The sequence below is a fragment of the Hyla sarda genome, unplaced genomic scaffold (assembly GCF_029499605.1).
Source record: "Hyla sarda isolate aHylSar1 unplaced genomic scaffold, aHylSar1.hap1 scaffold_887, whole genome shotgun sequence".
In the NCBI taxonomy this organism is placed as follows: domain Eukaryota; kingdom Metazoa; phylum Chordata; class Amphibia; order Anura; family Hylidae; genus Hyla; species Hyla sarda.
This window is the reverse complement of record NW_026610916.1, coordinates 126,232-147,983: the sequence shown is the minus strand read 5'-3', so window position 1 is coordinate 147,983 and position 21,752 is coordinate 126,232. Positions and strand designations below refer to the sequence as shown.

The following is a 21,752-nucleotide window of genomic DNA, read 5'->3' as shown; positions in this document are numbered from 1 at the left end:
TGTGTGACATTTCTGCGACTTTAGCTTCTAGAGCATTTTTACAACATTATACATAGGTGCTGAATACATAAAAAGCGACTGTTCAGCGACAGACAAGTCGCATCGGCTGAAAGTAGGCCAGAATGTCAGTCCATGTTGGAGCAGGTTTAGATACAGTCTAAAGCATAGATCTCAAAGTCTGTGCACAGAATTTAGCAAGGGCCTCGCACCTTCTGATGCATCAGGTAGGTGCACAATAGCATAGCCTAACCCTCTGTACTTTGGTCTATATTGATGCGGGACATAGACAGCCAGCTGATGACCAATCCATTAGTGCAATGGATGGCTGGAAGCATTTGTCTTTGCCTTTGCAATACCACAGAAGCAATGCATGGTCAATGTACAGCAATGACACACCTGTGTGAACAGCCAGGAGACCCCCCCCCCCCATGTTATGTTACATAGTTACATAGTTAGTACGGTCGAAAAAAGACATATGTCCATCACGTTCAACCAGGGAATTAAGGGGTAGGGGTGTGGCGCGATATTGGGGAAGGGATGAGATTTTATATTTCTTCATAAGCATTAATCTTATTTTGTCAATTAGGAACATTCAGCACCCACCCGCTATCAAGGCAGCTGCCTATCATGTCATGCCCTACCTGCACAGGTGTGCTGGCTACTCAAATGATCCAATTAAGGAGGCCATTTAGTCAGCAGCAGCAGAAGTCCTGTGCCTGGACGCTCCAACAGGGGCCAGACACAAGCAGAAGCAGAAGCAGCAGAAGCAGCAGCAGCACCACCTTTTGTTTTTTGGCTGCAGCAGCAGCAAGGCCCACAGGGCTGGCTAGCTGGCTAGCCAGCAAGCAGGTAGCAATGAAAGTAGGAATCTTTCTTTTTAACCCTGTAAGGGGGTGGTGCACTGTACCCGAAGATACTGCCATATCGGGTCAATGCATAGGGCGACGGAAGCAAGCTTCGAAATCGGCCCCCGTTCTCAAAAATCCATTTAATATATGGTCCCCAGATAGGGGACGTATCAGATATTAAACTGATAAGAACAGATACTACACTTGATCTTAGCCAAAAGGCCGAGAAGCGATAACCGTGAAAGGGGCGGGCCCAACAAGGTCCCCTTCATGGGCACTATCACTGCTTGCTGTCAGGGAGGCTGCCAGACAATTTTCCATGCACACTCTGGGCTGGGGGGCAGTCAACCACCAGTACACACAGCAGAACCTAAACCCATACCATTATTGCTAAGCAGCAAGACAGGGGCCCATTGCACTCCCACGGGGCCTTTTTAAATGCAATCCATAACCCGGATTTGCCAGGAACCCTTCTTACTCCTCCTACTTGCATGTGACACTGGGCTTAGGATCTGCATAGGAAACACACACACAAGCACACACCTACCTTTGTTGCCTGCAGATGCCTCCTTGGCTGTCCCCAAACGGTATCAAACCAACACCCACGGGAAGCTGTAAGCATAGAGGACATGCCTGCACCCCATTGGACTTACCTGTGTGGGTTAAATCCGGGTTATTTGACAACCTATGGCGGTGATGGTTCTGCTCAGGCAGAGCAGTGCTGATGCTCCTCATAAAGCTGTCGCTGCTGTGAAGGTTCTAGGTGACATCACAAATCCCTTTGGTTACATACACAACAAAGCTGGGTTGTTGTTGTTTACACTCTGCAAGGCCTGTGGAAGTGAGTGACATCATAGCACTGTAGTTCTGAGGGTTCAAGATGGATGCAACAATCTCCTGTTGCTTCTATGAAGGCCGTAATAGACGACATCACCAAACAGCTCCATAGTCACATACACAGCAAAGGAGAGATGTTGTTTACACCTAGTGATGTCAGTGGTATTGAGTGACATCACAGCACAGTGCTAAGGCTCCTGGGCCTGGACACAGCAGCGGCTGCAATATCTCAACGGAGAATACGTTTATATCTATGTGTGTGTGTGCGCATATATATATATATATATATATATATATATATATATATATATTTCTCCGCCGAAATCACTTTTAAACCCATTTCCACCTTTTTTTCCCTTCTCTTCCTCTTACTTTTTTTTCACGTTTTTTTACGTTTTTCTCCTTTTCGCCTCTTTTCTGGGCGTATTATTCTTCTTTTTCTTCTTTTTTTTCGTCTAATGCATACCCCATCAGTGCAGCAATGCTTATTCAATACCGCCAGCAGATGGAGACACTGGGGGATAATTTTCTAAGGATTTATACTGATTTTTCCTGTCTGAATTTGTCGCACAGAAAGTTGCAGGCCAAATATGTGTGACATTTCTGCGACTTTAGCTTCTAGAGCATTTTTACAACATTATACATAGGTGCTGAATACATAAAAAGCGACTGTTCAGCGACAGACAAGTCGCATCGGCTGAAAGTAGGCCAGAATGTCAGTCCATGTTGGAGCAGGTTTAGATACAGTCTAAAGCATAGATCTCAAAGTCTGTGCACAGAATTTAGCAAGGGCCTCGCACCTTCTGATGCATCAGGTAGGTGCACAATAGCATAGCCTAACCCTCTGTACTTTGGTCTATATTGATGCGGGACATAGACAGCCAGCTGATGACCAATCCATTAGTGCAATGGATGGCTGGAAGCATTTGTCTTTGCCTTTGCAATACCACAGAAGCAATGCATGGTCAATGTACAGCAATGACACACCTGTGTGAACAGCCAGGAGACCCCCCCCCCCATGTTATGTTACATAGTTACATAGTTAGTACGGTCGAAAAAAGACATATGTCCATCACGTTCAACCAGGGAATTAAGGGGTAGGGGTGTGGCGCGATATTGGGGAAGGGATGAGATTTTATATTTCTTCATAAGCATTAATCTTATTTTGTCAATTAGGAACATTCAGCACCCACCCGCTATCAAGGCAGCTGCCTATCATGTCATGCCCTACCTGCACAGGTGTGCTGGCTACTCAAATGATCCAATTAAGGAGGCCATTTAGTCAGCAGCAGCAGAAGTCCTGTGCCTGGACGCTCCAACAGGGGCCAGACACAAGCAGAAGCAGAAGCAGCAGAAGCAGCAGCAGCACCACCTTTTGTTTTTTGGCTGCAGCAGCAGCAAGGCCCACAGGGCTGGCTAGCTGGCTAGCCAGCAAGCAGGTAGCAATGAAAGTAGGAATCTTTCTTTTTAACCCTGTAAGGGGGTGGTGCACTGTACCCGAAGATACTGCCATATCGGGTCAATGCATAGGGCGACGGAAGCAAGCTTCGAAATCGGCCCCCGTTCTCAAAAATCCATTTAATATATGGTCCCCAGATAGGGGACGTATCAGATATTAAACTGATAAGAACAGATACTACACTTGATCTTAGCCAAAAGGCCGAGAAGCGATAACCGTGAAAGGGGCGGGCCCAACAAGGTCCCCTTCATGGGCACTATCACTGCTTGCTGTCAGGGAGGCTGCCAGACAATTTTCCATGCACACTCTGGGCTGGGGGGCAGTCAACCACCAGTACACACAGCAGAACCTAAACCCATACCATTATTGCTAAGCAGCAAGACAGGGGCCCATTGCACTCCCACGGGGCCTTTTTAAATGCAATCCATAACCCGGATTTGCCAGGAACCCTTCTTACTCCTCCTACTTGCATGTGACACTGGGCTTAGGATCTGCATAGGAAACACACACACAAGCACACACCTACCTTTGTTGCCTGCAGATGCCTCCTTGGCTGTCCCCAAACGGTATCAAACCAACACCCACGGGAAGCTGTAAGCATAGAGGACATGCCTGCACCCCATTGGACTTACCTGTGTGGGTTAAATCCGGGTTATTTGACAACCTATGGCGGTGATGGTTCTGCTCAGGCAGAGCAGTGCTGATGCTCCTCATAAAGCTGTCGCTGCTGTGAAGGTTCTAGGTGACATCACAAATCCCTTTGGTTACATACACAACAAAGCTGGGTTGTTGTTGTTTACACTCTGCAAGGCCTGTGGAAGTGAGTGACATCATAGCACTGTAGTTCTGAGGGTTCAAGATGGATGCAACAATCTCCTGTTGCTTCTATGAAGGCCGTAATAGACGACATCACCAAACAGCTCCATAGTCACATACACAGCAAAGGAGAGATGTTGTTTACACCTAGTGATGTCAGTGGTATTGAGTGACATCACAGCACAGTGCTAAGGCTCCTGGGCCTGGACACAGCAGCGGCTGCAATATCTCAACGGAGAATACGTTTATATCTATGTGTGTGTGTGCGCATATATATATATATATATATATATATATATATATATATATATATATATTTCTCCGCCGAAATCACTTTTAAACCCATTTCCACCTTTTTTTCCCTTCTCTTCCTCTTACTTTTTTTTCACGTTTTTTTACGTTTTTCTCCTTTTCGCCTCTTTTCTGGGCGTATTATTCTTCTTTTTCTTCTTTTTTTTCGTCTAATGCATACCCCATCAGTGCAGCAATGCTTATTCAATACCGCCAGCAGATGGAGACACTGGGGGATAATTTTCTAAGGATTTATACTGATTTTTCCTGTCTGAATTTGTCGCACAGAAAGTTGCAGGCCAAATATGTGTGACATTTCTGCGACTTTAGCTTCTAGAGCATTTTTACAACATTATACATAGGTGCTGAATACATAAAAAGCGACTGTTCAGCGACAGACAAGTCGCATCGGCTGAAAGTAGGCCAGAATGTCAGTCCATGTTGGAGCAGGTTTAGATACAGTCTAAAGCATAGATCTCAAAGTCTGTGCACAGAATTTAGCAAGGGCCTCGCACCTTCTGATGCATCAGGTAGGTGCACAATAGCATAGCCTAACCCTCTGTACTTTGGTCTATATTGATGCGGGACATAGACAGCCAGCTGATGACCAATCCATTAGTGCAATGGATGGCTGGAAGCATTTGTCTTTGCCTTTGCAATACCACAGAAGCAATGCATGGTCAATGTACAGCAATGACACACCTGTGTGAACAGCCAGGAGACCCCCCCCCCATGTTATGTTACATAGTTACATAGTTAGTACGGTCGAAAAAAGACATATGTCCATCACGTTCAACCAGGGAATTAAGGGGTAGGGGTGTGGCGCGATATTGGGGAAGGGATGAGATTTTATATTTCTTCATAAGCATTAATCTTATTTTGTCAATTAGGAACATTCAGCACCCACCCACTATCAAGGCAGCTGCCTATCATGTCATGCCCTACCTGCACAGGTGTGCTGGCTACTCAAATGATCCAATTAAGGAGGCCATTTAGTCAGCAGCAGCAGAAGTCCTGTGCCTGGACGCTCCAACAGGGGCCAGACACAAGCAGAAGCAGAAGCAGCAGAAGCAGCAGCAGCACCACCTTTTGTTTTTTGGCTGCAGCAGCAGCAAGGCCCACAGGGCTGGCTAGCTGGCTAGCCAGCAAGCAGGTAGCAATGAAAGTAGGAATCTTTCTTTTTAACCCTGTAAGGGGGTGGTGCACTGTACCCGAAGATACTGCCATATCGGGTCAATGCATAGGGCGACGGAAGCAAGCTTCGAAATCGGCCCCCGTTCTCAAAAATCCATTTAATATATGGTCCCCAGATAGGGGACGTATCAGATATTAAACTGATAAGAACAGATACTACACTTGATCTTAGCCAAAAGGCCGAGAAGCGATAACCGTGAAAGGGGCGGGCCCAACAAGGTCCCCTTCATGGGCACTATCACTGCTTGCTGTCAGGGAGGCTGCCAGACAATTTTCCATGCACACTCTGGGCTGGGGGGCAGTCAACCACCAGTACACACAGCAGAACCTAAACCCATACCATTATTGCTAAGCAGCAAGACAGGGGCCCATTGCACTCCCACGGGGCCTTTTTAAATGCAATCCATAACCCGGATTTGCCAGGAACCCTTCTTACTCCTCCTACTTGCATGTGACACTGGGCTTAGGATCTGCATAGGAAACACACACACAAGCACACACCTACCTTTGTTGCCTGCAGATGCCTCCTTGGCTGTCCCCAAACGGTATCAAACCAACACCCACGGGAAGCTGTAAGCATAGAGGACATGCCTGCACCCCATTGGACTTACCTGTGTGGGTTAAATCCGGGTTATTTGACAACCTATGGCGGTGATGGTTCTGCTCAGGCAGAGCAGTGCTGATGCTCCTCATAAAGCTGTCGCTGCTGTGAAGGTTCTAGGTGACATCACAAATCCCTTTGGTTACATACACAACAAAGCTGGGTTGTTGTTGTTTACACTCTGCAAGGCCTGTGGAAGTGAGTGACATCATAGCACTGTAGTTCTGAGGGTTCAAGATGGATGCAACAATCTCCTGTTGCTTCTATGAAGGCCGTAATAGACGACATCACCAAACAGCTCCATAGTCACATACACAGCAAAGGAGAGATGTTGTTTACACCTAGTGATGTCAGTGGTATTGAGTGACATCACAGCACAGTGCTAAGGCTCCTGGGCCTGGACACAGCAGCGGCTGCAATATCTCAACGGAGAATACGTTTATATCTATGTGTGTGTGTGCGCATATATATATATATATATATATATATATATATATATATATATTTCTCCGCCGAAATCACTTTTAAACCCATTTCCACCTTTTTTTCCCTTCTCTTCCTCTTACTTTTTTTTCACGTTTTTTTACGTTTTTCTCCTTTTCGCCTCTTTTCTGGGCGTATTATTCTTCTTTTTCTTCTTTTTTTTCGTCTAATGCATACCCCATCAGTGCAGCAATGCTTATTCAATACCGCCAGCAGATGGAGACACTGGGGGATAATTTTCTAAGGATTTATACTGATTTTTCCTGTCTGAATTTGTCGCACAGAAAGTTGCAGGCCAAATATGTGTGACATTTCTGCGACTTTAGCTTCTAGAGCATTTTTACAACATTATACATAGGTGCTGAATACATAAAAAGCGACTGTTCAGCGACAGACAAGTCGCATCGGCTGAAAGTAGGCCAGAATGTCAGTCCATGTTGGAGCAGGTTTAGATACAGTCTAAAGCATAGATCTCAAAGTCTGTGCACAGAATTTAGCAAGGGCCTCGCACCTTCTGATGCATCAGGTAGGTGCACAATAGCATAGCCTAACCCTCTGTACTTTGGTCTATATTGATGCGGGACATAGACAGCCAGCTGATGACCAATCCATTAGTGCAATGGATGGCTGGAAGCATTTGTCTTTGCCTTTGCAATACCACAGAAGCAATGCATGGTCAATGTACAGCAATGACACACCTGTGTGAACAGCCAGGAGACCCCCCCCCCCCCATGTTATGTTACATAGTTACATAGTTAGTACGGTCGAAAAAAGACATATGTCCATCACGTTCAACCAGGGAATTAAGGGGTAGGGGTGTGGCGCGATATTGGGGAAGGGATGAGATTTTATATTTCTTCATAAGCATTAATCTTATTTTGTCAATTAGGAACATTCAGCACCCACCCGCTATCAAGGCAGCTGCCTATCATGTCATGCCCTACCTGCACAGGTGTGCTGGCTACTCAAATGATCCAATTAAGGAGGCCATTTAGTCAGCAGCAGCAGAAGTCCTGTGCCTGGACGCTCCAACAGGGGCCAGACACAAGCAGAAGCAGAAGCAGCAGAAGCAGCAGCAGCACCACCTTTTGTTTTTTGGCTGCAGCAGCAGCAAGGCCCACAGGGCTGGCTAGCTGGCTAGCCAGCAAGCAGGTAGCAATGAAAGTAGGAATCTTTCTTTTTAACCCTGTAAGGGGGTGGTGCACTGTACCCGAAGATACTGCCATATCGGGTCAATGCATAGGGCGACGGAAGCAAGCTTCGAAATCGGCCCCCGTTCTCAAAAATCCATTTAATATATGGTCCCCAGATAGGGGACGTATCAGATATTAAACTGATAAGAACAGATACTACACTTGATCTTAGCCAAAAGGCCGAGAAGCGATAACCGTGAAAGGGGCGGGCCCAACAAGGTCCCCTTCATGGGCACTATCACTGCTTGCTGTCAGGGAGGCTGCCAGACAATTTTCCATGCACACTCTGGGCTGGGGGGCAGTCAACCACCAGTACACACAGCAGAACCTAAACCCATACCATTATTGCTAAGCAGCAAGACAGGGGCCCATTGCACTCCCACGGGGCCTTTTTAAATGCAATCCATAACCCGGATTTGCCAGGAACCCTTCTTACTCCTCCTACTTGCATGTGACACTGGGCTTAGGATCTGCATAGGAAACACACACACAAGCACACACCTACCTTTGTTGCCTGCAGATGCCTCCTTGGCTGTCCCCAAACGGTATCAAACCAACACCCACGGGAAGCTGTAAGCATAGAGGACATGCCTGCACCCCATTGGACTTACCTGTGTGGGTTAAATCCGGGTTATTTGACAACCTATGGCGGTGATGGTTCTGCTCAGGCAGAGCAGTGCTGATGCTCCTCATAAAGCTGTCGCTGCTGTGAAGGTTCTAGGTGACATCACAAATCCCTTTGGTTACATACACAACAAAGCTGGGTTGTTGTTGTTTACACTCTGCAAGGCCTGTGGAAGTGAGTGACATCATAGCACTGTAGTTCTGAGGGTTCAAGATGGATGCAACAATCTCCTGTTGCTTCTATGAAGGCCGTAATAGACGACATCACCAAACAGCTCCATAGTCACATACACAGCAAAGGAGAGATGTTGTTTACACCTAGTGATGTCAGTGGTATTGAGTGACATCACAGCACAGTGCTAAGGCTCCTGGGCCTGGACACAGCAGCGGCTGCAATATCTCAACGGAGAATACGTTTATATCTATGTGTGTGTGTGCGCATATATATATATATATATCTATATATATATATATATATATATATATATATATATATATATTTCTCCGCCGAAATCACTTTTAAACCCATTTCCACCTTTTTTTCCCTTCTCTTCCTCTTACTTTTTTTTCACGTTTTTTTACGTTTTTCTCCTTTTCGCCTCTTTTCTGGGCGTATTATTCTTCTTTTTCTTCTTTTTTTTCGTCTAATGCATACCCCATCAGTGCAGCAATGCTTATTCAATACCGCCAGCAGATGGAGACACTGGGGGATAATTTTCTAAGGATTTATACTGATTTTTCCTGTCTGAATTTGTCGCACAGAAAGTTGCAGGCCAAATATGTGTGACATTTCTGCGACTTTAGCTTCTAGAGCATTTTTACAACATTATACATAGGTGCTGAATACATAAAAAGCGACTGTTCAGCGACAGACAAGTCGCATCGGCTGAAAGTAGGCCAGAATGTCAGTCCATGTTGGAGCAGGTTTAGATACAGTCTAAAGCATAGATCTCAAAGTCTGTGCACAGAATTTAGCAAGGGCCTCGCACCTTCTGATGCATCAGGTAGGTGCACTATAGCATAGCCTAACCCTCTGTACTTTGGTCTATATTGATGCGGGACATAGACAGCCAGCTGATGACCAATCCATTAGTGCAATGGATGGCTGGAAGCATTTGTCTTTGCCTTTGCAATACCACAGAAGCAATGCATGGTCAATGTACAGCAATGACACACCTGTGTGAACAGCCAGGAGACCCCCCCCCCCATGTTATGTTACATAGTTACATAGTTAGTACGGTCGAAAAAAGACATATGTCCATCACGTTCAACCAGGGAATTAAGGGGTAGGGGTGTGGCGCGATATTGGGGAAGGGATGAGATTTTATATTTCTTCATAAGCATTAATCTTATTTTGTCAATTAGGAACATTCAGCACCCACCCGCTATCAAGGCAGCTGCCTATCATGTCATGCCCTACCTGCACAGGTGTGCTGGCTACTCAAATGATCCAATTAAGGAGGCCATTTAGTCAGCAGCAGCAGAAGTCCTGTGCCTGGACGCTCCAACAGGGGCCAGACACAAGCAGAAGCAGAAGCAGCAGAAGCAGCAGCAGCACCACCTTTTGTTTTTTGGCTGCAGCAGCAGCAAGGCCCACAGGGCTGGCTAGCTGGCTAGCCAGCAAGCAGGTAGCAATGAAAGTAGGAATCTTTCTTTTTAACCCTGTAAGGGGGTGGTGCACTGTACCCGAAGATACTGCCATATCGGGTCAATGCATAGGGCGACGGAAGCAAGCTTCGAAATCGGCCCCCGTTCTCAAAAATCCATTTAATATATGGTCCCCAGATAGGGGACGTATCAGATATTAAACTGATAAGAACAGATACTACACTTGATCTTAGCCAAAAGGCCGAGAAGCGATAACCGTGAAAGGGGCGGGCCCAACAAGGTCCCCTTCATGGGCACTATCACTGCTTGCTGTCAGGGAGGCTGCCAGACAATTTTCCATGCACACTCTGGGCTGGGGGGCAGTCAACCACCAGTACACACAGCAGAACCTAAACCCATACCATTATTGCTAAGCAGCAAGACAGGGGCCCATTGCACTCCCACGGGGCCTTTTTAAATGCAATCCATAACCCGGATTTGCCAGGAACCCTTCTTACTCCTCCTACTTGCATGTGACACTGGGCTTAGGATCTGCATAGGAAACACACACACAAGCACACACCTACCTTTGTTGCCTGCAGATGCCTCCTTGGCTGTCCCCAAACGGTATCAAACCAACACCCACGGGAAGCTGTAAGCATAGAGGACATGCCTGCACCCCATTGGACTTACCTGTGTGGGTTAAATCCGGGTTATTTGACAACCTATGGCGGTGATGGTTCTGCTCAGGCAGAGCAGTGCTGATGCTCCTCATAAAGCTGTCGCTGCTGTGAAGGTTCTAGGTGACATCACAAATCCCTTTGGTTACATACACAACAAAGCTGGGTTGTTGTTGTTTACACTCTGCAAGGCCTGTGGAAGTGAGTGACATCATAGCACTGTAGTTCTGAGGGTTCAAGATGGATGCAACAATCTCCTGTTGCTTCTATGAAGGCCGTAATAGACGACATCACCAAACAGCTCCATAGTCACATACACAGCAAAGGAGAGATGTTGTTTACACCTAGTGATGTCAGTGGTATTGAGTGACATCACAGCACAGTGCTAAGGCTCCTGGGCCTGGACACAGCAGCGGCTGCAATATCTCAACGGAGAATACGTTTATATCTATGTGTGTGTGTGCGCATATATATATATATATATATATATATATATATATATATATATATATATATTTCTCCGCCGAAATCACTTTTAAACCCATTTCCACCTTTTTTTCCCTTCTCTTCCTCTTACTTTTTTTTCACGTTTTTTTACGTTTTTCTCCTTTTCGCCTCTTTTCTGGGCGTATTATTCTTCTTTTTCTTCTTTTTTTTCGTCTAATGCATACCCCATCAGTGCAGCAATGCTTATTCAATACCGCCAGCAGATGGAGACACTGGGGGATAATTTTCTAAGGATTTATACTGATTTTTCCTGTCTGAATTTGTCGCACAGAAAGTTGCAGGCCAAATATGTGTGACATTTCTGCGACTTTAGCTTCTAGAGCATTTTTACAACATTATACATAGGTGCTGAATACATAAAAAGCGACTGTTCAGCGACAGACAAGTCGCATCGGCTGAAAGTAGGCCAGAATGTCAGTCCATGTTGGAGCAGGTTTAGATACAGTCTAAAGCATAGATCTCAAAGTCTGTGCACAGAATTTAGCAAGGGCCTCGCACCTTCTGATGCATCAGGTAGGTGCACAATAGCATAGCCTAACCCTCTGTACTTTGGTCTATATTGATGCGGGACATAGACAGCCAGCTGATGACCAATCCATTAGTGCAATGGATGGCTGGAAGCATTTGTCTTTGCCTTTGCAATACCACAGAAGCAATGCATGGTCAATGTACAGCAATGACACACCTGTGTGAACAGCCAGGAGACCCCCCCCCCCCATGTTATGTTACATAGTTACATAGTTAGTACGGTCGAAAAAAGACATATGTCCATCACGTTCAATCAGGGAATTAAGGGGTAGGGGTGTGGCGCGATATTGGGGAAGGGATGAGATTTTATATTTCTTCATAAGCATTAATCTTATTTTGTCAATTAGGAACATTCAGCACCCACCCGCTATCAAGGCAGCTGCCTATCATGTCATGCCCTACCTGCACAGGTGTGCTGGCTACTCAAATGATCCAATTAAGGAGGCCATTTAGTCAGCAGCAGCAGAAGTCCTGTGCCTGGACGCTCCAACAGGGGCCAGACACAAGCAGAAGCAGAAGCAGCAGAAGCAGCAGCAGCACCACCTTTTGTTTTTTGGCTGCAGCAGCAGCAAGGCCCACAGGGCTGGCTAGCTGGCTAGCCAGCAAGCAGGTAGCAATGAAAGTAGGAATCTTTCTTTTTAACCCTGTAAGGGGGTGGTGCACTGTACCCGAAGATACTGCCATATCGGGTCAATGCATAGGGCGACGGAAGCAAGCTTCGAAATCGGCCCCCGTTCTCAAAAATCCATTTAATATATGGTCCCCAGATAGGGGACGTATCAGATATTAAACTGATAAGAACAGATACTACACTTGATCTTAGCCAAAAGGCCGAGAAGCGATAACCGTGAAAGGGGCGGGCCCAACAAGGTCCCCTTCATGGGCACTATCACTGCTTGCTGTCAGGGAGGCTGCCAGACAATTTTCCATGCACACTCTGGGCTGGGGGGCAGTCAACCACCAGTACACACAGCAGAACCTAAACCCATACCATTATTGCTAAGCAGCAAGACAGGGGCCCATTGCACTCCCACGGGGCCTTTTTAAATGCAATCCATAACCCGGATTTGCCAGGAACCCTTCTTACTCCTCCTACTTGCATGTGACACTGGGCTTAGGATCTGCATAGGAAACACACACACAAGCACACACCTACCTTTGTTGCCTGCAGATGCCTCCTTGGCTGTCCCCAAACGGTATCAAACCAACACCCACGGGAAGCTGTAAGCATAGAGGACATGCCTGCACCCCATTGGACTTACCTGTGTGGGTTAAATCCGGGTTATTTGACAACCTATGGCGGTGATGGTTCTGCTCAGGCAGAGCAGTGCTGATGCTCCTCATAAAGCTGTCGCTGCTGTGAAGGTTCTAGGTGACATCACAAATCCCTTTGGTTACATACACAACAAAGCTGGGTTGTTGTTGTTTACACTCTGCAAGGCCTGTGGAAGTGAGTGACATCATAGCACTGTAGTTCTGAGGGTTCAAGATGGATGCAACAATCTCCTGTTGCTTCTATGAAGGCCGTAATAGACGACATCACCAAACAGCTCCATAGTCACATACACAGCAAAGGAGAGATGTTGTTTACACCTAGTGATGTCAGTGGTATTGAGTGACATCACAGCACAGTGCTAAGGCTCCTGGGCCTGGACACAGCAGCGGCTGCAATATCTCAACGGAGAATACGTTTATATCTATGTGTGTGTGTGCGCATATATATATATATATATATATATATATATATATATATTTCTCCGCCGAAATCACTTTTAAACCCATTTCCACCTTTTTTTCCCTTCTCTTCCTCTTACTTTTTTTTCACGTTTTTTTACGTTTTTCTCCTTTTCGCCTCTTTTCTGGGCGTATTATTCTTCTTTTTCTTCTTTTTTTTCGTCTAATGCATACCCCATCAGTGCAGCAATGCTTATTCAATACCGCCAGCAGATGGAGACACTGGGGGATAATTTTCTAAGGATTTATACTGATTTTTCCTGTCTGAATTTGTCGCACAGAAAGTTGCAGGCCAAATATGTGTGACATTTCTGCGACTTTAGCTTCTAGAGCATTTTTACAACATTATACATAGGTGCTGAATACATAAAAAGCGACTGTTCAGCGACAGACAAGTCGCATCGGCTGAAAGTAGGCCAGAATGTCAGTCCATGTTGGAGCAGGTTTAGATACAGTCTAAAGCATAGATCTCAAAGTCTGTGCACAGAATTTAGCAAGGGCCTCGCACCTTCTGATGCATCAGGTAGGTGCACAATAGCATAGCCTAACCCTCTGTACTTTGGTCTATATTGATGCGGGACATAGACAGCCAGCTGATGACCAATCCATTAGTGCAATGGATGGCTGGAAGCATTTGTCTTTGCCTTTGCAATACCACAGAAGCAATGCATGGTCAATGTACAGCAATGACACACCTGTGTGAACAGCCAGGAGACCCCCCCCCCCCATGTTATGTTACATAGTTACATAGTTAGTACGGTCGAAAAAAGACATATGTCCATCACGTTCAACCAGGGAATTAAGGGGTAGGGGTGTGGCGCGATATTGGGGAAGGGATGAGATTTTATATTTCTTCATAAGCATTAATCTTATTTTGTCAATTAGGAACATTCAGCACCCACCCGCTATCAAGGCAGCTGCCTATCATGTCATGCCCTACCTGCACAGGTGTGCTGGCTACTCAAATGATCCAATTAAGGAGGCCATTTAGTCAGCAGCAGCAGAAGTCCTGTGCCTGGACGCTCCAACAGGGGCCAGACACAAGCAGAAGCAGAAGTAGCAGAAGCAGCAGCAGCACCACCTTTTGTTTTTTGGCTGCAGCAGCAGCAAGGCCCACAGGGCTGGCTAGCTGGCTAGCCAGCAAGCAGGTAGCAATGAAAGTAGGAATCTTTCTTTTTAACCCTGTAAGGGGGTGGTGCACTGTACCCGAAGATACTGCCATATCGGGTCAATGCATAGGGCGACGGAAGCAAGCTTCGAAATCGGCCCCCGTTCTCAAAAATCCATTTAATATATGGTCCCCAGATAGGGGACGTATCAGATATTAAACTGATAAGAACAGATACTACACTTGATCTTAGCCAAAAGGCCGAGAAGCGATAACCGTGAAAGGGGCGGGCCCAACAAGGTCCCCTTCATGGGCACTATCACTGCTTGCTGTCAGGGAGGCTGCCAGACAATTTTCCATGCACACTCTGGGCTGGGGGGCAGTCAACCACCAGTACACACAGCAGAACCTAAACCCATACCATTATTGCTAAGCAGCAAGACAGGGGCCCATTGCACTCCCACGGGGCCTTTTTAAATGCAATCCATAACCCGGATTTGCCAGGAACCCTTCTTACTCCTCCTACTTGCATGTGACACTGGGCTTAGGATCTGCATAGGAAACACACACACAAGCACACACCTACCTTTGTTGCCTGCAGATGCCTCCTTGGCTGTCCCCAAACGGTATCAAACCAACACCCACGGGAAGCTGTAAGCATAGAGGACATGCCTGCACCCCATTGGACTTACCTGTGTGGGTTAAATCCGGGTTATTTGACAACCTATGGCGGTGATGGTTCTGCTCAGGCAGAGCAGTGCTGATGCTCCTCATAAAGCTGTCGCTGCTGTGAAGGTTCTAGGTGACATCACAAATCCCTATGGTTACATACACAACAAAGCTGGGTTGTTGTTGTTTACACTCTGCAAGGCCTGTGGAAGTGAGTGACATCATAGCACTGTAGTTCTGAGGGTTCAAGATGGATGCAACAATCTCCTGTTGCTTCTATGAAGGCCGTAATAGACGACATCACCAAACAGCTCCATAGTCACATACACAGCAAAGGAGAGATGTTGTTTACACCTAGTGATGTCAGTGGTATTGAGTGACATCACAGCACAGTGCTAAGGCTCCTGGGCCTGGACACAGCAGCGGCTGCAATATCTCAACGGAGAATACGTTTATATCTATGTGTGTGTGTGCGCATATATATATATATATATATATATATATATATATATATATATATATTTCTCCGCCGAAATCACTTTTAAACCCATTTCCACCTTTTTTTCCCTTCTCTTCCTCTTACTTTTTTTTCAAGTTTTTTTACGTTTTTCTCCTTTTCGCCTCTTTTCTGGGCGTATTATTCTTCTTTTTCTTCTTTTTTTTCGTCTAATGCATACCCCATCAGTGCAGCAATGCTTATTCAATACCGCCAGCAGATGGAGACACTGGGGGATAATTTTCTAAGGATTTATACTGATTTTTCCTGTCTGAATTTGTCGCACAGAAAGTTGCAGGCCAAATATGTGTGACATTTCTGCGACTTTAGCTTCTAGAGCATTTTTACAACATTATACATAGGTGCTGAATACATAAAAAGCGACTGTTCAGCGACAGACAAGTCGCATCGGCTGAAAGTAGGCCAGAATGTCAGTCCATGTTGGAGCAGGTTTAGATACAGTCTAAAGCATAGATCTCAAAGTCTGTGCACAGAATTTAGCAAGGGCCTCGCACCTTCTGATGCATCAGGTAGGTGCACAATAGCATAGCCTAACCCTCTGTACTTTGGTCTATATTGATGCGGGACATAGACAGCCAGCTGATGACCAATCCATTAGTGCAATGGATGGCTGGAAGCATTTGTCTTTGCCTTTGCAATACCACAGAAGCAATGCATGGTCAATGTACAGCAATGACACACCTGTGTGAACAGCCAGGAGACCCCCCCCCCCATGTTATGTTACATAGTTACATAGTTAGTACGGTCGAAAAAAGACATATGTCCATCACGTTCAACCAGGGAATTAAGGGGTAGGGGTGTGGCGCGATATTGGGGAAGGGATGAGATTTTATATTTCTTCATAAGCATTAATCTTATTTTGTCAATTAGGAACATTCAGCACCCACCCGCTATCAAGGCAGCTGCCTATCATGTCATGCCCTACCTGCACAGGTGTGCTGGCTACTCAAATGATCCAATTAAGGAGGCCATTTAGTCAGCAGCAGCAGAAGTCCTGTGCCTGGACGCTCCAACAGGGGCCAGACACAAGCAGAAGCAGAAGCAGCAGCAGCACCACCTTTTGTTTTTTGGCTGCAGCAGCAGCAAGGCCCACAGGGCTGGCTAGCTGGCTAGCCAGCAAGCAGGTAGCAATGAAAGTAGGAATCTTTCTTTTTAACCCTGTAAGGGGGTGGTGCACTGTACCCGAAGATACTGCCATATCGGGTCAATGCATAGGGCGACGGAAGCAAGCTTCGAAATCGGCCCCCGTTCTCAAAAATCCATTTAATATATGGTCCCCAGATAGGGGACGTATCAGATATTAAACTGATAAGAACAGATACTACACTTGATCTTAGCCAAAAGGCCGAGAAGCGATAACCGTGAAAGGGGCGGGCCCAACAAGGTCCCCTTCATGGGCACTATCACTGCTTGCTGTCAGGGAGGCTGCCAGACAATTTTCCATGCACACTCTGGGCTGGGGGGCAGTCAACCACCAGTACACACAGCAGAACCTAAACCCATACCATTATTGCTAAGCAGCAAGACAGGGGCCCATTGCACTCCCACGGGGCCTTTTTAAATGCAATCCATAACCCGGATTTGCCAGGAACCCTTCTTACTCCTCCTACTTGCATGTGACACTGGGCTTAGGATCTGCATAGGAAACACACACACAAGCACACACCTACCTTTGTTGCCTGCAGATGCCTCCTTGGCTGTCCCCAAACGGTATCAAACCAACACCCACGGGAAGCTGTAAGCATAGAGGACATGCCTGCACCCCATTGGACTTACCTGTGTGGGTTAAATCCGGGTTATTTGACAACCTATGGCGGTGATGGTTCTGCTCAGGCAGAGCAGTGCTGATGCTCCTCATAAAGCTGTCGCTGCTGTGAAGGTTCTAGGTGACATCACAAATCCCTTTGGTTACATACACAACAAAGCTGGGTTGTTGTTGTTTACACTCTGCAAGGCCTGTGGAAGTGAGTGACATCATAGCACTGTAGTTCTGAGGGTTCAAGATGGATGCAACAATCTCCTGTTGCTTCTATGAAGGCCGTAATAGACGACATCACCAAACAGCTCCATAGTCACATACACAGCAAAGGAGAGATGTTGTTTACACCTAGTGATGTCAGTGGTATTGAGTGACATCACAGCACAGTGCTAAGGCTCCTGGGCCTGGACACAGCAGCGGCTGCAATATCTCAACGGAGAATACGTTTATATCTATGTGTGTGTGTGCGCATATATATATATATATATATATATATATATATATATATATATATATTTCTCCGCCGAAATCACTTTTAAACCCATTTCCACCTTTTTTTCCCTTCTCTTCCTCTTACTTTTTTTTCAAGTTTTTTTACGTTTTTCTCCTTTTCGCCTCTTTTCTGGGCGTATTATTCTTCTTTTTCTTCTTTTTTTTCGTCTAATGCATACCCCATCAGTGCAGCAATGCTTATTCAATACCGCCAGCAGATGGAGACACTGGGGGATAATTTTCTAAGGATTTATACTGATTTTTCCTGTCTGAATTTGTCGCACAGAAAGTTGCAGGCCAAATATGTGTGACATTTCTGCGACTTTAGCTTCTAGAGCATTTTTACAACATTATACATAGGTGCTGAATACATAAAAAGCGACTGTTCAGCGACAGACAAGTCGCATCGGCTGAAAGTAGGCCAGAATGTCAGTCCATGTTGGAGCAGGTTTAGATACAGTCTAAAGCATAGATCTCAAAGTCTGTGCACAGAATTTAGCAAGGGCCTCGCACCTTCTGATGCATCAGGTAGGTGCACAATAGCATAGCCTAACCCTCTGTACTTTGGTCTATATTGATGCGGGACATAGACAGCCAGCTGATGACCAATCCATTAGTGCAATGGATGGCTGGAAGCATTTGTCTTTGCCTTTGCAATACCACAGAAGCAATGCATGGTCAATGTACAGCAATGACACACCTGTGTGAACAGCCAGGAGACCCCCCCCCCCATGTTATGTTACATAGTTACATAGTTAGTACGGTCGAAAAAAGACATATGTCCATCACGTTCAACCAGGGAATTAAGGGGTAGGGGTGTGGCGCGATATTGGGGAAGGGATGAGATTTTATATTTCTTCATAAGCATTAATCTTATTTTGTCAATTAGGAACATTCAGCACCCACCCGCTATCAAGGCAGCTGCCTATCATGTCATGCCCTACCTGCACAGGTGTGCTGGCTACTCAAATGATCCAATTAAGGAGGCCATTTAGTCAGCAGCAGCAGAAGTCCTGTGCCTGGACGCTCCAACAGGGGCCAGACACAAGCAGAAGCAGAAGCAGCAGCAGCACCACCTTTTGTTTTTTGGCTGCAGCAGCAGCAAGGCCCACAGGGCTGGCTAGCTGGCTAGCCAGCAAGCAGGTAGCAATGAAAGTAGGAATCTTTCTTTTTAACCCTGTAAGGGGGTGGTGCACTGTACCCGAAGATACTGCCATATCGGGTCAATGCATAGGGCGACGGAAGCAAGCTTCGAAATCGGCCCCCGTTCTCAAAAATCCATTTAATATATGGTCCCCAGATAGGGGACGTATCAGATATTAAACTGATAAGAACAGATACTACACTTGATCTTAGCCAAAAGGCCGAGAAGCGATAACCGTGAAAGGGGCGGGCCCAACAAGGTCCCCTTCATGGGCACTATCACTGCTTGCTGTCAGGGAGGCTGCCAGACAATTTTCCATGCACACTCTGGGCTGGGGGGCAGTCAACCACCAGTACACACAGCAGAACCTAAACCCATACCATTATTGCTAAGCAGCAAGACAGGGGCCCATTGCACTCCCACGGGGCCTTTTTAAATGCAATCCATAACCCGGATTTGCCAGGAACCCTTCTTACTCCTCCTACTTGCATGTGACACTGGGCTTAGGATCTGCATAGGAAACACACACACAAGCACACACCTACCTTTGTTGCCTGCAGATGCCTCCTTGGCTGTCCCCAAACGGTATCAAACCAACACCCACGGGAAGCTGTAAGCATAGAGGACATGCCTGCACCCCATTGGACTTACCTGTGTGGGTTAAATCCGGGTTATTTGACAACCTATGGCGGTGATGGTTCTGCTCAGGCAGAGCAGTGCTGATGCTCCTCATAAAGCTGTCGCTGCTGTGAAGGTTCTAGGTGACATCACAAATCCCTTTGGTTACATACACAACAAAGCTGGGTTGTTGTTGTTTACACTCTGCAAGGCCTGTGGAAGTGAGTGACATCATAGCACTGTAGTTCTGAGGGTTCAAGATGGATGCAACAATCTCCTGTTGCTTCTATGAAGGCCGTAATAGACGACATCACCAAACAGCTCCATAGTCACATACACAGCAAAGGAGAGATGTTGTTTACACCTAGTGATGTCAGTGGTATTGAGTGACATCACAGCACAGTGCTAAGGCTCCTGGGCCTGGACACAGCAGCGGCTGCAATATCTCAACGGAGAATACGTTTATATCTATGTGTGTGTGTGCGCATATATATATATATATATATATATATATATATATATATATATTTCTCCGCCGAAATCACTTTTAAACCCATTTCCACCTTTTTTTCCCTTCTCTTCCTCTTACTTTTTTTTCACGTTTTTTTACGTTTTTCTCCTTTTCGCCTCTTTTCTGGGCGTATTATTCTTCTTTTTCTTCTTTTTTTTCGTCTAATGCATACCCCATCAGTGCAGCAATGCTTATTCAATACCGCCAGCAGATGGAGACACTGGGGGATAATTTTCTAAGGATTTATACTGATTTTTCCTGTCTGAATTTGTCGCACAGAAAGTTGCAGGCCAAATATGTGTGACATTTCTGCGACTTTAGCTTCTAGAGCATTTTTACAACATTATACATAGGTGCTGAATACATAAAAAGCGACTGTTCAGCGACAGACAAGTCGCATCGGCTGAAAGTAGGCCAGAATGTCAGTCCATGTTGGAGCAGGTTTAGATACAGTCTAAAGCATAGATCTCAAAGTCTGTGCACAGAATTTAGCAAGGGCCTCGCACCTTCTGATGCATCAGGTAGGTGCACAATAGCATAGCCTAACCCTCTGTACTTTGGTCTATATTGATGCGGGACATAGACAGCCAGCTGATGACCAATCCATTAGTGCAATGGATGGCTGGAAGCATTTGTCTTTGCCTTTGCAATACCACAGAAGCAATGCATGGTCAATGTACAGCAATGACACACCTGTGTGAACAGCCAGGAGACCCCCCCCCCCATGTTATGTTACATAGTTACATAGTTAGTACGGTCGAAAAAAGACATATGTCCATCACGTTCAACCAGGGAATTAAGGGGTAGGGGTGTGGCGCGATATTGGGGAAGGGATGAGATTTTATATTTCTTCATAAGCATTAATCTTATTTTGTCAATTAGGAACATTCAGCACCCACCCGCTATCAAGGCAGCTGCCTATCATGTCATGCCCTACCTGCACAGGTGTGCTGGCTACTCAAATGATCCAATTAAGGAGGCCATTTAGTCAGCAGCAGCAGAAGTCCTGTGCCTGGACGCTCCAACAGGGGCCAGACACAAGCAGAAGCAGAAGCAGCAGAAGCAGCAGCAGCACCACCTTTTGTTTTTTGGCTGCAGCAGCAGCAAGGCCCACAGGGCTGGCTAGCTGGCTAGCCAGCAAGCAGGTAGCAATGAAAGTAGGAATCTTTCTTTTTAACCCTGTAAGGGGGTGGTGCACTGTACCCGAAGATACTGCCATATCGGGTCAATGCATAGGGCGACGGAAGCAAGCTTCGAAATCGGCCCCCGTTCTCAAAAATCCATTTAATATATGGTCCCCAGATAGGGGACGTATCAGATATTAAACTGATAAGAACAGATACTACACTTGATCTTAGCCAAAAGGCCGAGAAGCGATAACCGTGAAAGGGGCGGGCCCAACAAGGTCCCCTTCATGGGCACTATCACTGCTTGCTGTCAGGGAGGCTGCCAGACAATTTTCCATGCACACTCTGGGCTGGGGGGCAGTCAACCACCAGTACACACAGCAGAACCTAAACCCATACCATTATTGCTAAGCAGCAAGACAGGG

The 21,752-nt window shown here is 46.2% G+C and overlaps 10 non-coding genes across 10 annotated transcripts; all 10 read right to left on the bottom strand.

Moving 5' to 3' along the window:
• Window positions 1-891: 891 nt before the first annotated feature.
• LOC130348764 (U2 spliceosomal RNA) lies at window positions 892-1,082 on the bottom strand. The gene has a single exon (XR_008886251.1). It is a non-coding gene; the product is annotated as a U2 spliceosomal RNA (small nuclear RNA).
• A 2,084-nt stretch (window positions 1,083-3,166) lies between these two features.
• On the bottom strand, window positions 3,167-3,357 carry LOC130348763 (U2 spliceosomal RNA). The gene has a single exon (XR_008886250.1). It is a non-coding gene; the product is annotated as a U2 spliceosomal RNA (small nuclear RNA).
• Window positions 3,358-5,446: 2,089 nt separating this feature from the next.
• LOC130348827 (U2 spliceosomal RNA) lies at window positions 5,447-5,637 on the bottom strand. The gene has a single exon (XR_008886307.1). It is a non-coding gene; the product is annotated as a U2 spliceosomal RNA (small nuclear RNA).
• Window positions 5,638-7,723: 2,086 nt separating this feature from the next.
• Window positions 7,724-7,914, bottom strand: LOC130348826 (U2 spliceosomal RNA). The gene has a single exon (XR_008886306.1). It is a non-coding gene; the product is annotated as a U2 spliceosomal RNA (small nuclear RNA).
• A 2,102-nt stretch (window positions 7,915-10,016) lies between these two features.
• LOC130348825 (U2 spliceosomal RNA) lies at window positions 10,017-10,207 on the bottom strand. The gene has a single exon (XR_008886305.1). It is a non-coding gene; the product is annotated as a U2 spliceosomal RNA (small nuclear RNA).
• Window positions 10,208-12,300: 2,093 nt separating this feature from the next.
• Window positions 12,301-12,491, bottom strand: LOC130348823 (U2 spliceosomal RNA). The gene has a single exon (XR_008886304.1). It is a non-coding gene; the product is annotated as a U2 spliceosomal RNA (small nuclear RNA).
• A 2,081-nt stretch (window positions 12,492-14,572) lies between these two features.
• LOC130348822 (U2 spliceosomal RNA) lies at window positions 14,573-14,763 on the bottom strand. Its single transcript, XR_008886303.1, has one exon. It is a non-coding gene; the product is annotated as a U2 spliceosomal RNA (small nuclear RNA).
• Window positions 14,764-16,842: 2,079 nt separating this feature from the next.
• Window positions 16,843-17,033, bottom strand: LOC130348820 (U2 spliceosomal RNA). The gene has a single exon (XR_008886301.1). It is a non-coding gene; the product is annotated as a U2 spliceosomal RNA (small nuclear RNA).
• A 2,079-nt stretch (window positions 17,034-19,112) lies between these two features.
• Window positions 19,113-19,303, bottom strand: LOC130348819 (U2 spliceosomal RNA). Its single transcript, XR_008886300.1, has one exon. It is a non-coding gene; the product is annotated as a U2 spliceosomal RNA (small nuclear RNA).
• A 2,084-nt stretch (window positions 19,304-21,387) lies between these two features.
• LOC130348818 (U2 spliceosomal RNA) lies at window positions 21,388-21,578 on the bottom strand. The gene has a single exon (XR_008886299.1). It is a non-coding gene; the product is annotated as a U2 spliceosomal RNA (small nuclear RNA).
• Between the last annotated feature and the right edge of the window lie 174 nt (window positions 21,579-21,752).